General features: G+C 43.5%; 1 pseudogene across 1 annotated transcript; it reads left to right on the plus strand.

The window, feature by feature from the left end:
* Positions 1-8299: 8299 nt before the first annotated feature.
* On the plus strand, positions 8300-8799 carry LOC311587790 (large ribosomal subunit protein eL21-like; annotated as a pseudogene). Its single transcript has one exon. The product of its transcript is annotated as a large ribosomal subunit protein eL21-like (transcript).
* Positions 8800-14009: the final 5210 nt, after the last annotated feature.

The raw sequence follows: 14009 nt of genomic DNA on the forward strand, positions 1-14009 counted from the left end.
CAGAGGTAAGGTAGAAACACAGGGAGAGTGTGTCTCCTGGAAATGGCAGGGCTGTTGGACTAGGAACTTACAGCAGCTGTCGCTGTCGGCACAAGATCTGCACAACATCAAGCCAGTCAACGTTCCAGCTTGCATGGGGGAGGGATCATGAGCCCCTACACCCATCTGAAGAGCCACTGACAGTTGACAGTTTGGGGGAAAGAAGAGTCAGTTTTCAGTGAGGGTATAGCCCCTCGTAGGGTGACCATGGCTGATCCTGACCATGGCCAGAATAAATTGGACCCTGTTGGCTATTTTTAAAATGGTAGTAATAAAGAGGACACGGAGTTGAGTGGGGTGGGGTAGATCTGAAAGGAGTTAGGGAAAAGAGCGTAGAGTGACTATAATCAAAGTACATTACATAAAATTCTCAAAGAATTAATAAGAATACTGCATGTTTAAGGTATGTAACTACAGTGGAAAATATGAGTAACAGAGGAACCTCTAACTGGTATAGCAATAACAGATTTAGGAAGCTGCCGTTTCCTATAGGATGGGAGCAAAGCACCCAAGTAAGGAATACATGTGTAAAAATGATCCTGACAACCAGGCCTGAGGGACAGAGCACGATAGAGTGCACTGAATGTCAGAGAAGCTTACTGAGGGGATAACAAGGTGTCTTAAACCATCAACTGCAGAGCTGGCAGAAGAGTCCAAAAGGGAGGTGCCACAAATGCCAACAGAAGCTGACCCAGGGAAAGACACTTTCTTCCTCCAGCATTCCTCCAGCGCCCTCTATTGGCAAGCTTAGGCTAATGCCATGTGTTCCAACATCATTAGCTGGGCCATGGGAGTGTGGCTTAGACTGATGACTGGGTCCATACAGATACAAAATGGTTTTTTTAAACTATGCATCCAAAAGGAATTCCTGTTTCATATTTGTGCAAGAGCACACTATGGCCCTTGGGGTAATTGCTTAGAATCCTGAGAACATGCAAGGAGTACCTGGCATGCAACCATTGTTGGCCTGCTCTGCCATGAACAACCGCTTAGTAAAGGTAGCCGCTTCTTGAGACAGCCTGCGATAATGTCACACTTTATTTCTCTGACAACAGTCTCAGACTGCACTTGAGGACTGCACAGACTGCACTTCTGGACTCTGCTGTATATGCCAACCCAACATCAAGGTCTGAGTGCACAAAGGTGGGACTGATTTCCTGCCCTGCTCACTCCTGTTACTCAGGACCTCTGGCCAGCAGCCGGACACGTGAACACTTTTTTGTTGTATGGATCGGTCTTGCAACTGATTTTATGTGTGCCAAAACTTTCCCTGGGACCGCACTTACTGAAGATATGATAAATCTGCTTGGCTCATCAGTGGAGCTTGTGTTATTATCTGTCAGAGATGTTAAATGTTTTGTGCCATGAAAACACCACAGTGTCCTCACTACCAGGGGACATAGGCACAATGGCAACTTGCACCGGACACTCAGCATGGCTATGACATGTTGTTGTCACTTCCTGCTGATTCGCTTTTCTATAGAAGCAAACAGTAGCAATCGGACACACACCTGGAAGTCTCACTTGATCAGCCACTCTGACCAAATTAACTGTGTGTTGAAGACAAGAAAGATGCCCCTCAAAGAAAAGCCAGTTTTCCCAAGAATCACTTGATTTTTAGGTACCAGGCATTCACTCACATGTGAGCAAGAAGAAATGAAAGGAGTTTTTAGTAAATGTCCCATGGGACTTATCTGAGACTCTTGCAGGGCCGGTCTGTATCTCCCACACCCAGCAACTGGAGAGGAAACTGTTCACACCAAAGCAGGCTCTGTGACTCACTGTGCTATCTACAGTGGCTCCTCCCTGGGCCAGACTTCTGCTTGCTCAGGTGCCTCTGAGCCACTTCCAACCCAAGAAGAGTCCAGCAGTCCTAGCAGAAAGCAAACATCTGGCCCAAGCCAGTTTACTTCTGATTTGCCCTTAGATCCAGGGACCTGTGGCTATGAAAACAAAGTCAGTAGTAAAGTATAAAGGACAGTGTTCCAGCCTAGGGATGGAGTGTGGGCAAAAAACAGGAGGCTTTGCAGGGAAGGTGATCAGTTTCTATTTTGTGTCAGTATTAGAATTCTACAGCTTCATGGTTTCCCAGGGGACCTTCAGTAAGATGATGGATTTTTCTATGTGTCAGTTTACCTCCCCAGTTGTGAGACAGGATGATAAATTTACTTATCAGTGAGTAGTTATTTCACTTAATTCATACATTCTACTTAGGATACATTTTGCTTAGAATTATTGCTGTTTGTTGTTGTCACCTGGATCCACCCCTAACACCTGTAAACTTAAAAGCCTAGAATGATGGACACCCATCTGTCCCAGTGGTCTACAAATTACTGGACAATTTTCATTTCTTGAATGAGAAAAAAAAAATCTCAGGAGTCATTGATTCTGGGGGGAAATTTTCTGAAAATTTTCTGGATGAGAGGTGAAATGGGATGTTTAGCTGAGAAAAACGTAGCATCTTAGGCCACTTGTAGCCTTGTTTGTGGTTAGAAACACTGGACGACCTTGGGTTCTAAGGAGGACCAGGCAGACGCAGGAGGTGCCCTGAGCAGTGGACAGCATTCCTGTAATGGAAGCAGACAGCGAGTTAGTTCTGTTGACTTGCAGACTGGCCACTGGGCCGTGGTGGACATGCTTTGAATGTGGACATCACTGAACAAAACAAAGTGCCCATTGAAAGGCTCTGCAAAGAGTAGAACAAGGTGGTTTTAAGTAAACTGCCCAGGGTGCAACAGCAGATATACACTTTCAAGTCTTCACTATCTGAGGTTATCTCTCAATTGAGAGATGAACGTATTTTTTTTAATTTTATTAATTTATTCAGATTACAACTCAGTTGCCATCCCATCACTTGTATCCTCCCATTCCTCTCTCCCTCCTGCTTTCACCCTATTCCCCTCCCCTAGGTCTATGACCGAAGGGGATCTCCTCCTAAATGCCCCTCAGTTGAAGAATGGATAAAGAAACTCTGGTGCATTTACAGTATGAGATGAACGTACTTTTGCCAACTTTCTCTGTCCCCGGAAATTGCACTAATTTACCCCCATCTCCAAGCTTTTGTGTAGGATAGTTGAGGATTATTCTAAATCTAGTCAGCTTCTGGATTTTTTATTATTATTATTCTTTCTCTGGAATCTGATAATTTGCATGCGGAATTAAGAAATCACATCATTTTCTAGTTTTTCTGAAAGGAAAACATGATGCTTCCCCTGTTGGTAGATTGGCATCTCAACCCCGCCACCTGCGTGCCTTAACCAAGCATCCACTCGTTTGTTTTCTACTGTCTTCTCCTTGTCAAAAAGGTGGAGGGGGATTTTTTTTTCTTTTTAGTCCTTTCTCTGCACTGTCACTTCAGATTCACAGTTGCTAAGTATTCCAGGAGCCCACCAGAGGGGCTCTCTCTCATGGTGTGATTTGCAAACTTTGAAACAACACCCACAATCAGAAGCACCATATGTTCCTGAGTTACAGTCAGCTGACAAGAGCATGTCATTTGTCATTCGAATTCAGAAAATGTCAGCATTTTCATACCCAGCAATTGTCTACATGCCTCTCTGCTGAGCAAAGAGTATCGTTGAGTCTAAGGGCACGTGAAAATATGAGAGTGGTACTTTGGGTCTAGAGAAAAAAATATTGAACTCAGTGTTAAGTCACACAGCTCCATGAGCATATGGACACACTGATCAACTTTCTATATTTCCATCCTCTGCGTGTGTGTGTGTGTGTGTGTGTGTGTGTGTGTGTGTGTGTGTGTGTGTGTTTGTGTGTGTGTGTGCACACGCACGCAAACACTTCTAGGTGAAAGGTTTGATCCGTAAGGTTAATGGCATTTGGGGTAATCACATTTTGTAACACTGGTGACTCAAACGCATCTTTTAATTATAAAATAGGATACCAAAGAATATTTTTTAATCCATTAGAGGCAGATTCAACATAAAACACAAGCTGTTTCCTTTGTGATTAAATTGCATGCAGCTGCACTAGCTCCCACAGAGCCAAGAGAGAAAAGTGCTTGGCAATTCTTCCTAATTAAAGGATGTTAATTACTCCTAAATACAGTGCACTTTCGATGTTATAAAGGTTCATCTAAATCAATGTTTTTATGGGACTAAAAATTAATAATGATTTCAAATCTACTAGCTGTGGCCAAACTACCCATTTGTTCGTGCCTGGCCATGACTTTACAGTGAAACCCCTGAACTGGGATTATATGAAGACGGAGCTCTCCATGCCTGGCATACTTAGCACATCTTTCTATATTGATCAGAGTGCCTGGTGGTGTTTCTTCCTTATATCTCAATGGTGACGTCGTGATGAAAGCAGAAGCAGACACTCTGTGTGGCAAAGACTGGAGCAAGGTCCTGCTTCTGATTTTCTGTATTCCCATCAGGTGTCATGGCATCCCTGCTGCAGAGGATGGGAGTCTAAGGTCCCAGTCACCTGAGAGATCCATGGGGACAGGGAAACTCAGTCTCTGGGCACCACATGTTTTCTCCTCTGACACAAAGGCCCTCAAATAAATACAAATCCCTTTTAAAATTTTTTATTTATTTTTTTATTTTATATATATATTATTAATTTATTCATATTACATCTCAATTGTTATCCCATCCCTTGTATCCTTCCATTCCTCCCTCCCTCCCGCTTTCCCCCGACTCCCCTTTTAGCATATGAAGAATTCGAGGCTCAAATAAAAGTTGCCTGATTTGCCCAATTAGAAACAGCGGGGCTTTATCAATATAGAGGACCAGTGAGATGGAAATGTTTGTCCCCAAGCCTGATGACCCGAGTTCAGTCCCTGGGACCCCACATGATGAAAGGAGAGAACCAACTTCTGAAAGTTGTTACTTGGCCTGCACATGAACAACATGCACAACAACACGCATGCAGAACAAAAGGAAAAAACGCTTAACAGTGTCCATTACCTACTCTTACCACTAAATCAGGACCCTTATCAAATAAAGGGTTTTTTTTTTCAAACTTCATTTTTCTGGGCTTGAAGTGGTTAACGTGCTTGCCATGCACACATGCAATCTAGAATTTAGATGCCCAGAACCCATTAAGTGCTGGGTGGGCTGGATGGCTCTCCTGTAATTCCAGCTTCAGAAAAAGGCAAAGACAGTTTGTGCCCACAGCCAGCTTTCTCATGAGACTAGCCATATCAGTGAGCTCTGGGTTTGATTGAGGGACCCTGTCTCAACGAACAAAGTAGAGTACAAAGGATGGAAGCATCAACTTTGAGCCTCTACATTTGAGCACATGCACGTGCACACACAAAAGCATACATGTACATACATATTCATACTACATACATAATATACATGAAAAAACTTTTAAAAGTCATTTTCTTTATGACTGAATATTCTTCATTCTCTATCGTTTGTCTGTAAGTTATGCTTAACTCGGCTCTGTCTTGAGAGGTGGCTTGTTGTTCTCCGTCCATTTGTTCTGTGCTCTGGTTAAAATGTGGTTAGTCCTCCAAGGATCCATAGATAAAAGTCTTGGCCTCCATGGCTGGGTGCAGAGATGGCAGGATCTCCAAGAGGCAAAACTTCCTGAGAGGTGGTTAGATTAGAGGGGCGTCAACCTCAGAAAGTACCAATGCTGCTATCGTGACATTAATTCCATACACCTCCCTATAAGACATTTTTTCAGCAAGTTGACTTTATTTTCTTAACTATATACAAACTATCTATTTTTTTATTAATTTATTCTTGTTACATCTCTATGGTTATCCCATCCCTTGTATCCTACCATTCTTCCCTCCCTCCCATTTTCCTCTTACTCCCCTCCCCTATGACTGTGCCTGAGGGGGACTTCCTCCCCCTTTGTATGCTCATAGGGTATCAAGTCTCTTCTTGGTAGCCCGCTATTCTTCCTCTGAGTGCCACCAGGTCTCCCCATCCAGGGACATGGTCAAATATAAGGCACCAGAGTACGTGTGAAAGTCAGACCCCACTCTCCACTCAACTGTGGAGAATGTCCTGACCATTGACTAGATCTAGGTAGGGGTTTGAAGTTTACGGCCTGTATTGTCCTTGGCTGGTGCCATAGTTTGAGCGGGACCCCTGGGCCCAAATCTGCCTATCATACAACACCATATGGGGTTGTATAACTGAGTATGGGGGCCCAAGGGAAGTTGGACAACAGTGAAAGGTTTTAGAACTTAATGTCAGGTGGACTTTGACAGGGCGTATGCTTGTATTGCAGAACTTGACTGGAGCTTTGCTTCGAACCATTCAACATCACACCCTACGCACTGCAAGCTGTCATGCCTCCACCACATAATGGCAACAAATGCGGGCTGACATGCTGTACTTCAGCCTCAAGAGGTACATTTTTATTGTACATAGACAGTTCTCTGCTCTTATGGAAACATAATGATTTAATTACAGAAAACAAAGACTTCTAATATTTTCCTACTGTCATTCCCCAGCATGTAAGTAGCAAATTAGCATATATTTAGATTGTATTGTGTTATCATGTTTGATTTCAGAAATTGCTGTTTGAGTTGCTGCTTCAAGCTTCATCAAAACTCATTAAATAGGGGTTTGGGGCAGGGGGGAGGCTGGAGAGATGACTTAGCAGTTAACGGCACTTGGCTATTCTTGCAGAGGACTCAAATTCAGTTCCCAGTAGGTGGCTTATAATTAATTAATAAATTAATTAACTTATAATGTATTATCAGTAAGCCCATGTTTTTACTGCCTATTGCATATGTTTATGTGGCTGGTGTTGTAGAAGAATTATATGCATGAAAGGTTTGGAAAAGGAAAAGGTTTAAGAATTTACCTTAAAGTACCTCCGAGGCTACTGATGGTGCAAACCGAGGTTAGTTCAGTCCCTTCTGTGCACAGATGCTTTTCTTTCTGCACCTCTGCCCTGTTGTGCCTTAACCATGAGACCCTGGCCAGAAGCCAACTAGATGGAGCACAGTCATCTTGAACAAGCCAATGTGTTTTCTTTGTAAACTACCCAATGTCTGGTGTTCTGCCATAGCATCACAAAATGGACTAAGATAAGCTGCTGGGACAATATTCCAGAATCCAGGTAATTGGTAAACAATGGCATTTTATTTCCCACAGTTCGGGAGCCTGGGAAGCATGTGGTCAAGACACTGATGGCTCCCATGTCTGGGTGAGGGATTGGTTCTCTCAGCGTCTAAGACAGTGGCTTGCTACTGCAATTCCAGATAACAGACAGTGAACGGGTAAAAGAGGCAAATGGTTGCCTGTACCTCTTTCTTTCCTTTGTCTGTCTGTCTTTCTTTCTTTTTTTTCTTTATTTTTATTTATTTATTTATTTTTTTGCCTGTGCCTTGTTCATTGGGTCACTTATCTATTGATGAGGGTAGGGCCCCTGTGAAGTCTTGGGTCTTTTCTTTCTTTCTTTCTTTCTTTCTTTCTTTCTTTCTTTATTTATTTATTAAGCCCTGGGTCTTAATACTGTCACACTGTTGATTCAATGTAAAAGTGTGTCCTGGAGAAAGCTTTCTTACCATAGCACCCACAAAAGGAAGGACTCTCACCTTGGTCTTTCCCCCATAGGGGAAGTGGACCAGGAAAAGTCCCTTACTACCTCCAGGTTTTCGATAACCTCATCAACTTGATTGGATTAAGGAGTGCCTACAGGCCTTGTAGAAGACATTTCTAGGTTTGCCTGAGGATTTTTCTAGAGGTGAAAGGCTAAGGAAGATCTGCTCTGGATGTGGGCAGCACCCTCCCACATGCTCTGTCTGTCTCCCTCCCTCCCCCCTCTCCCAACCCTGTGTGTGTGTGTGTGTGTGTGTGTGTGTGTGTGTGTGTGTGTGTGTGTGTGCCTGTCTGTCTGTCTTCTCTCTCTCTCTCTCTCTCTCTCTCTCTCTCTCTCTCTCTCTCTCTCTCTCTCTCTCTCTCCCCGTGTGTGTGTGTGTGTGTGTGTGTGTGTGTGTGTGTGTGTGTGTGTCTGACTGGCTGACCTGGATGCCATGAGGTGAGTGGCCTCTCAACCTGCTCTTGATGTGGCAGTATTCTGCCTCACACTGGACCCAGATGCAACGGCACCAAGGATTGTTGACTGAGAACTCTGAAACTTTGAACCAAAATCACCCTTCCTCCTTGAGATCATTTTGTTCCTGCCATCATTATGGCCAACATAATGATGAAAGTCTGACTATCATACCTACAAGGTGAGTGTGCCTGAGGTCTTTCTGAGATGAGGCAACAAACAATGAAATCATATTTTGGATGAGACAGTATTTAGGGCATGGAGGCCATCTTCCAGTAACTCACTAAAATGCCAAACACAAAGGGGAAGAGGAAAGGCACTTGCTATGCATTCTCTAGGCCTTTTAGGAAACATGGAGTTGTTCCTCTGGCCACATACATGCAAATCTACAAAAAGGGTGATATTGTAGACATCAAGGGAATAGGCACAGTTCAAAAAGGAATGCCTCATAAGTGTTTCCATGGCAAAACCAGAAGGGTCTACAACGTCACCCAGCATGCTGCGGGCATCACTGTGAACAAGCAAGTTAAGGGCAAGATTCTTGCCAAGAAAATCAGGGTGCACATTAAACACATCAAGCTGTCTAAGAGCAGGAACATATTCCTGAAGCGCGTGCAGGAGAAGGACCAGAAGAGGAAGAAAGCCAAAGAGACAGGCACCTAGGTTCAGCTGAAGCGCCAGCCTGCACCACCCAGAGAAGCACACTTTGTGAGGACTAATGGGAAGGAGCCTGAACTGCTGAAGCCCATTCCATATGAATTCATGACCTAATGTACAGAAAGAGATAAATGACCTGGACTGTTAAAAAAAAAAAAACAGCATTTAGAAAAATATCAGTCCAATATAATGAAATATATGTTAGTCAAGTTTAGCACGGGAAGATAACAATAGGAGAAATCTTTGACTTCCTGTAACCTACAGTTTGATATTTATTTTTTATTTTTTACATTTTAGATTTATTGTTTTATGTGTATGAGTATTTTGCCTACATGCATACATATGCACTACATCCGTGTGTCTGATGCTTGACTTCAGAGGTTAGAAGTGGGTGTCAGATCCCCTAGGCCTAGATTTAGAGACAGTTACAAGCCACCACACAGGAGTTGGGAATCAAACTTGGATCCTCTATGGGAGCTGCCACTGTTCTTAAGCCCAGAGTGATGCCTCCACCTCCCGGTTGTTATTTTTAAATAACTAAAATAACCAATGGCTACATGTGGCCGATTTATCACTGTACTGAACAGTAAGGAAGGTGAATTCTGAGTTCAGAAAAAACAGACCAGTGGTCAGAGCCACACACCTTTAATTTCCCTTTATTTAAACTCGCTTTGCGTTGTCTGACCCCCATCAGCGCCTCCTGTGAGAACTGAAGAATGAGGGACCGACTCCCACGTGGCCAGCCGGTCTCACCCTTGACCGGCTCCTTTTGCTCCTCTTGACTTTTCACATTTTTCTTTAAACTTGCGTTTTGTGTGTGAGCTGGTTTTTTCATTGCCATGGTAAAATGTCTGAGCAAACAGTGTAAGGGAGACATCATTTATTTTTGGCTCAAGGAACTAAAGGTTTCAGCCCAAGCTCTGACAGCTTCTTGGTGGTAAGGCAACGTGTTATGAAGGGAAGGCATGGAAGAATGAAACTGTCCTCCCCCCCACCGGGGTGGGGGGGGGGCGGATCAGGAGGGTGTGCACTCTGACTGGCTCCTTCCCTTGCCCTTTTGCTCCAGGCAGGACTATGTCCTATTGGATGGGATGGTGTGACTCCTATTCGGGCTGGGTCCTCCTCCTTAGTTAATCTGGAGCTGCTTTCACAGGACACCCAGAGCATGAGTTACTATACCAGCCATCTCTCCAGTCAATAATTTAGTCAGGTTGACAACCTAAATGGAGCCTGCATTGAGTAGAAGAGATGCGTGTGTGTGTGTGTGTGTGTGTGTGTGTGTGTGTGTGTGTGTGTGTGTGTGTGTGTAAAACTCAACTCTACAGCTCAACAATCCTTTAACAGAGTGTGGGAGTGCTCTATTAACATCTGATTCCATTGGAAGGTCAGTAGCTGCAAAGCAAGTACTGGAAAGTATATTACACTTGTAACTAGTAAGTGTGTGCTTTTGTTACTTTTCTGACTGCAGGGACCAAATACCTGGCAAGAAGGGGGAAAGGGTGATTTCAGCTTATATTTTGAGGGTAATGCCCATCATGGTGATTAGCAGTAAGCAAACATGTGACGGGTGGTCCCGTTCGTTGTGTCTTCAATCTGGAAGCAGGAGTACACAGGGAGAGGGGCAGGGCTATCATCTCTCAAGGGTCTCCCTCAGTGACACACTTCCCCCAGTGAGGCTCCATCTCCTGAAAGTTCTAAAACATCCCACCAGCTGGGGACCAAGTTTTTTAAATCCATGAGGCTACAGGAAGCATTTCATATATGGACTTCTCTTCTTCATCCTCCCTTACCTCTCAGTTAATCCAAAGGCAGAAAAGATGAGTAAAACATGAAGTTAAATTTTTTAAAAAGTCTAAGTTAGTTCTGTGTAGCAGTCAGGAAACATTGGCTACCATCAATATGTCATCAAGAGTGAGAGAAAGGACCAGGCAGGGGACTTGGTGGATAAGGAAATTTGCAACCAAGCCTGATGACATAGATTTGATCCCCAAGACCCACACACATGGTGGAATGAAAGAAGTGACTATGTAACATGTATGGCCTCAGCACAAGTACAGTGGTGTATGCACATGGAGAGAGAGAGAGAGAGAGAGAGAGAGAGAGAGAGAGAGAGAGAGAGAGAGAGAGAGAGAGAGAGACAGAGAGAGAGAGACAGAGAGAGAGAGAGACAGAGAGAGAGAGAGAAGAGGAGAGGAGAGGAGAGGAGAGGAGAGGAGAAGAGAAGAGAAGAGAAGAGAAGGGAAGAGAAGAGAAGAGAAGAGAAGAGAAGAGAAGAGAAGAGAAGAGAAGAGAAGAGAGAGTTTTGAGAGTGTGAGAAAACTAGTTATTCTTGCAGAGGCAGGATATTTGTGCTCTGGAGTCAAGCTGCACATGTCTAACTTGTCATCACTCACTTAGACAATGTCTGTAGGTGCTGGCACCGAGCCCAGGTCCTCTGCAAGAACAAAGTGCCCTTAACTGATGAGTCATTTCTCCAGTCCCAGCTACCACTGACTTTTAAATGCTCTGCTCTGCTCATGGGTCCTGTGTTGACTTGTCACGGGGACAGCATACACGAGACACTCCTTCCAGTGGTGTGATCTAAAGAATTCTCTAAACTATACAGAGCCTCAGTTCAGGACAATGTGGGCATCAGTGTGTTCATTGTGCCAAATGATCTCTATGTCACTGGACAGCGGTTCTCAACCTTCCTAATCCCGTGACCCTTTAAATTCACTTCTCACGTTTTTGTGAGCCCCAAACACAAAATCATTTCACTGCTACTTCATAACTGTAGTTTATATTACTGTTATGAATCATGATATAAATATCGGTATGCAGGATATGTAATATATGACCCCAAAAGGGGCCAGGACCCACAGGTTGAGAACCACTCCACTAGTAGCTAGTTGCCAAATTTTTGTAATGTTTAATTTTCTGCTTCTGTTGCTGTATTGCCAGTAATCTCTGTCTGGACCGGGTATCTTTGGTGCATGGCAGTTTGTTCAAAGAACTGATGAAGCACACATAAAAAGCAGAGTAACAAAGAATTTTATTCAGAAACAAAGCAAAAGTACAGAATAGAAACACTGTGACTCATCGGTGGGCCCTGAGTGAGAGATACTCAAGATCACATGGGCTGTATGCAGGGTTTCCTTTGTGAGTTTGAGATGTAGAAGAGCTTCTTACTAAGATCAGGCTAAGGGTGGTTTTCTATTTTGATCAACAGGCTTGGGTTATGTTAACCTCTGTTCATTGCACATGACTTTTCCCATGAAACATTTGATTTTGATCATATGAATGCCCAATTATGCATAGGCATAAAATGGTAAATAGGTTTTTTTTTTCTTAAAATTTCATTTCGAGAATATAATTCACATTACTGGGCATGCACTTAAAATCAGTTTAGGCTGGATCAGCCCATGGCCCCTCGTTCTGAGATATGGTAGTATTTAACCACAAAAGAGGCATCACCAGAGGATGCTATGGGTCAGAGTGACCATCAGCCTTTGTTTAAAGAGGACTGTATACATACCTAAGTGCAGATAGGTGTCTGTATTACTAATTGCTTTGTTGGGGGAAAGGGAGTGTACACATAGCTGGGTGATTAAGTTCATTAATGCCAACTTGATGAGATTAGGGAGAGCAGGTAACACTTGACCAGCTCCTTTGGAGTTTCACATTCATAAGTTAGTGGCTAGGAAATGCTGGCTACCCAGCGAGCTTAAAACAGCCTCTATCACTTACTGACTTTGATGATCAAGACAGAATCCCTGGAGCCATCTCTCAGGTTTCAAATACCTTTTGTAGGACTATGGAGCTAGCATGTTTTTACCATTACACTCTGATTTACACCCTCACGCAGACCATCAGAAAGACAAGTAAATCTCCTTGAGGATATAGGGCTGTCAGAAGCAATCCAAGACACCGCTGCTAACTGTACAGGTGCAGTGAGGACACCATTCTAGCAGCTCTTGTCTCTTCATTACACAGATGCCCACTTCAAAATAAAAATAAAAATAAAGATCCAGAAAAGGGCTAGGAGATTTTGTCAGCATAAAGATGGGAAAGAGGTGCTGTCCCAGGCTAATAAACAAATTTAGAAAAGTTCCTAAAGTCATAAATCCTTCTTGTGGCTCTTTACATTGGTTTCCTTTGTAGGTTTCCAGGATGGAGCTTTGACAGGTTGCATTTTCTAATTTTCTCCCTGTATGTAGGAAACCCTGAAGAGAGTGCAAGGAGGAAAGAAAAAGTACAATGCAACTTCTCTTTACTTCTCCTCATCCCTCTGTGTGGTTACCATCTAGGCTTATTGATGGGGAGAAAAGCAGAGCCTCCTGGGCCTCCCAACCCCTTCTGTCAGGACTCCCCCGCCCTCTCCATCCATTCCAATCTTACTGTCCTCCCTACAACATGTGGGGAACCACCAGACTCTCTTATGTGTCTCTGTAAACCCAGGGACATCAACCACAGATGACCATTACAAACTGTAAGTGGATCATCACGCTTTTCTCCATAAATATGCACTCATGGGAGGAATCAATAAAAAACAAAAGTACAAACTGGAGAGAGGCGACTGCAGAGATGGCCCCGCTGAGCATCTGGTGGCTCTTCCATGTGTTCTGGGTTGGGCAGCTCACAACCACTTGTCATTCCAGATCTGCAGTGAGTGGTGTGTGGTCCCCACACCCTCTTCTGGCATCCTCGGGCACCTACACATACACAGAAGACTCACACATATGCACATGTATGAAAGTAAAAAAAAAAATTAAATAAAACTCTTTTAAATAACCCAGAGGATCCAAAGACTTGGAGCAGAAAAAAGAGATTAAAGGTATCAAGCCTAAGGTCTAGGGAATAAATGGCAAGAAAATCACTGAGGTAGTATTTTCATGGAAGGACAGAATTGTGAAGACATTGGAAAGTATATTCCTAAGGCTCTGAAGATACTCAAAATAGCCCCCCCCATATTTTTATTGGTGACAAAGTGACATTGAAGTAGATGCACCACATCCCAAGATGCCTTCTTTGAGAAAAGAAAGCACCTATTTGGGTGTGTGGACTCTGACACATTTGCTAAGCATCAGATGTATTACTTTAGAGAGCAACTCTTTAAATATGCAGTATGTTCAGATGCGGAGAGCAGCCTGGAACACTAGTGTTTTCTTTCTTTGTTGCTAAGGGTCTTATTTCTCCCTTTGTTGTTCTCCTCAAAACCCAGAGTCTTCTTATTTGAAAATATTTATGTGTGCAGGAGAGGATAGATTTGGTGCATTGTTCTTTGAAATCTGCTCTTTTTACATTACTGAATTCTCACACATCTTTTTCTGTGGGGGCAGAACGAC

Source organism: Acomys minous (assembly GCF_964271855.1).
Source record: "Acomys minous genome assembly, chromosome: 17".
Lineage (NCBI taxonomy): Eukaryota > Metazoa > Chordata > Mammalia > Rodentia > Muridae > Acomys > Acomys minous.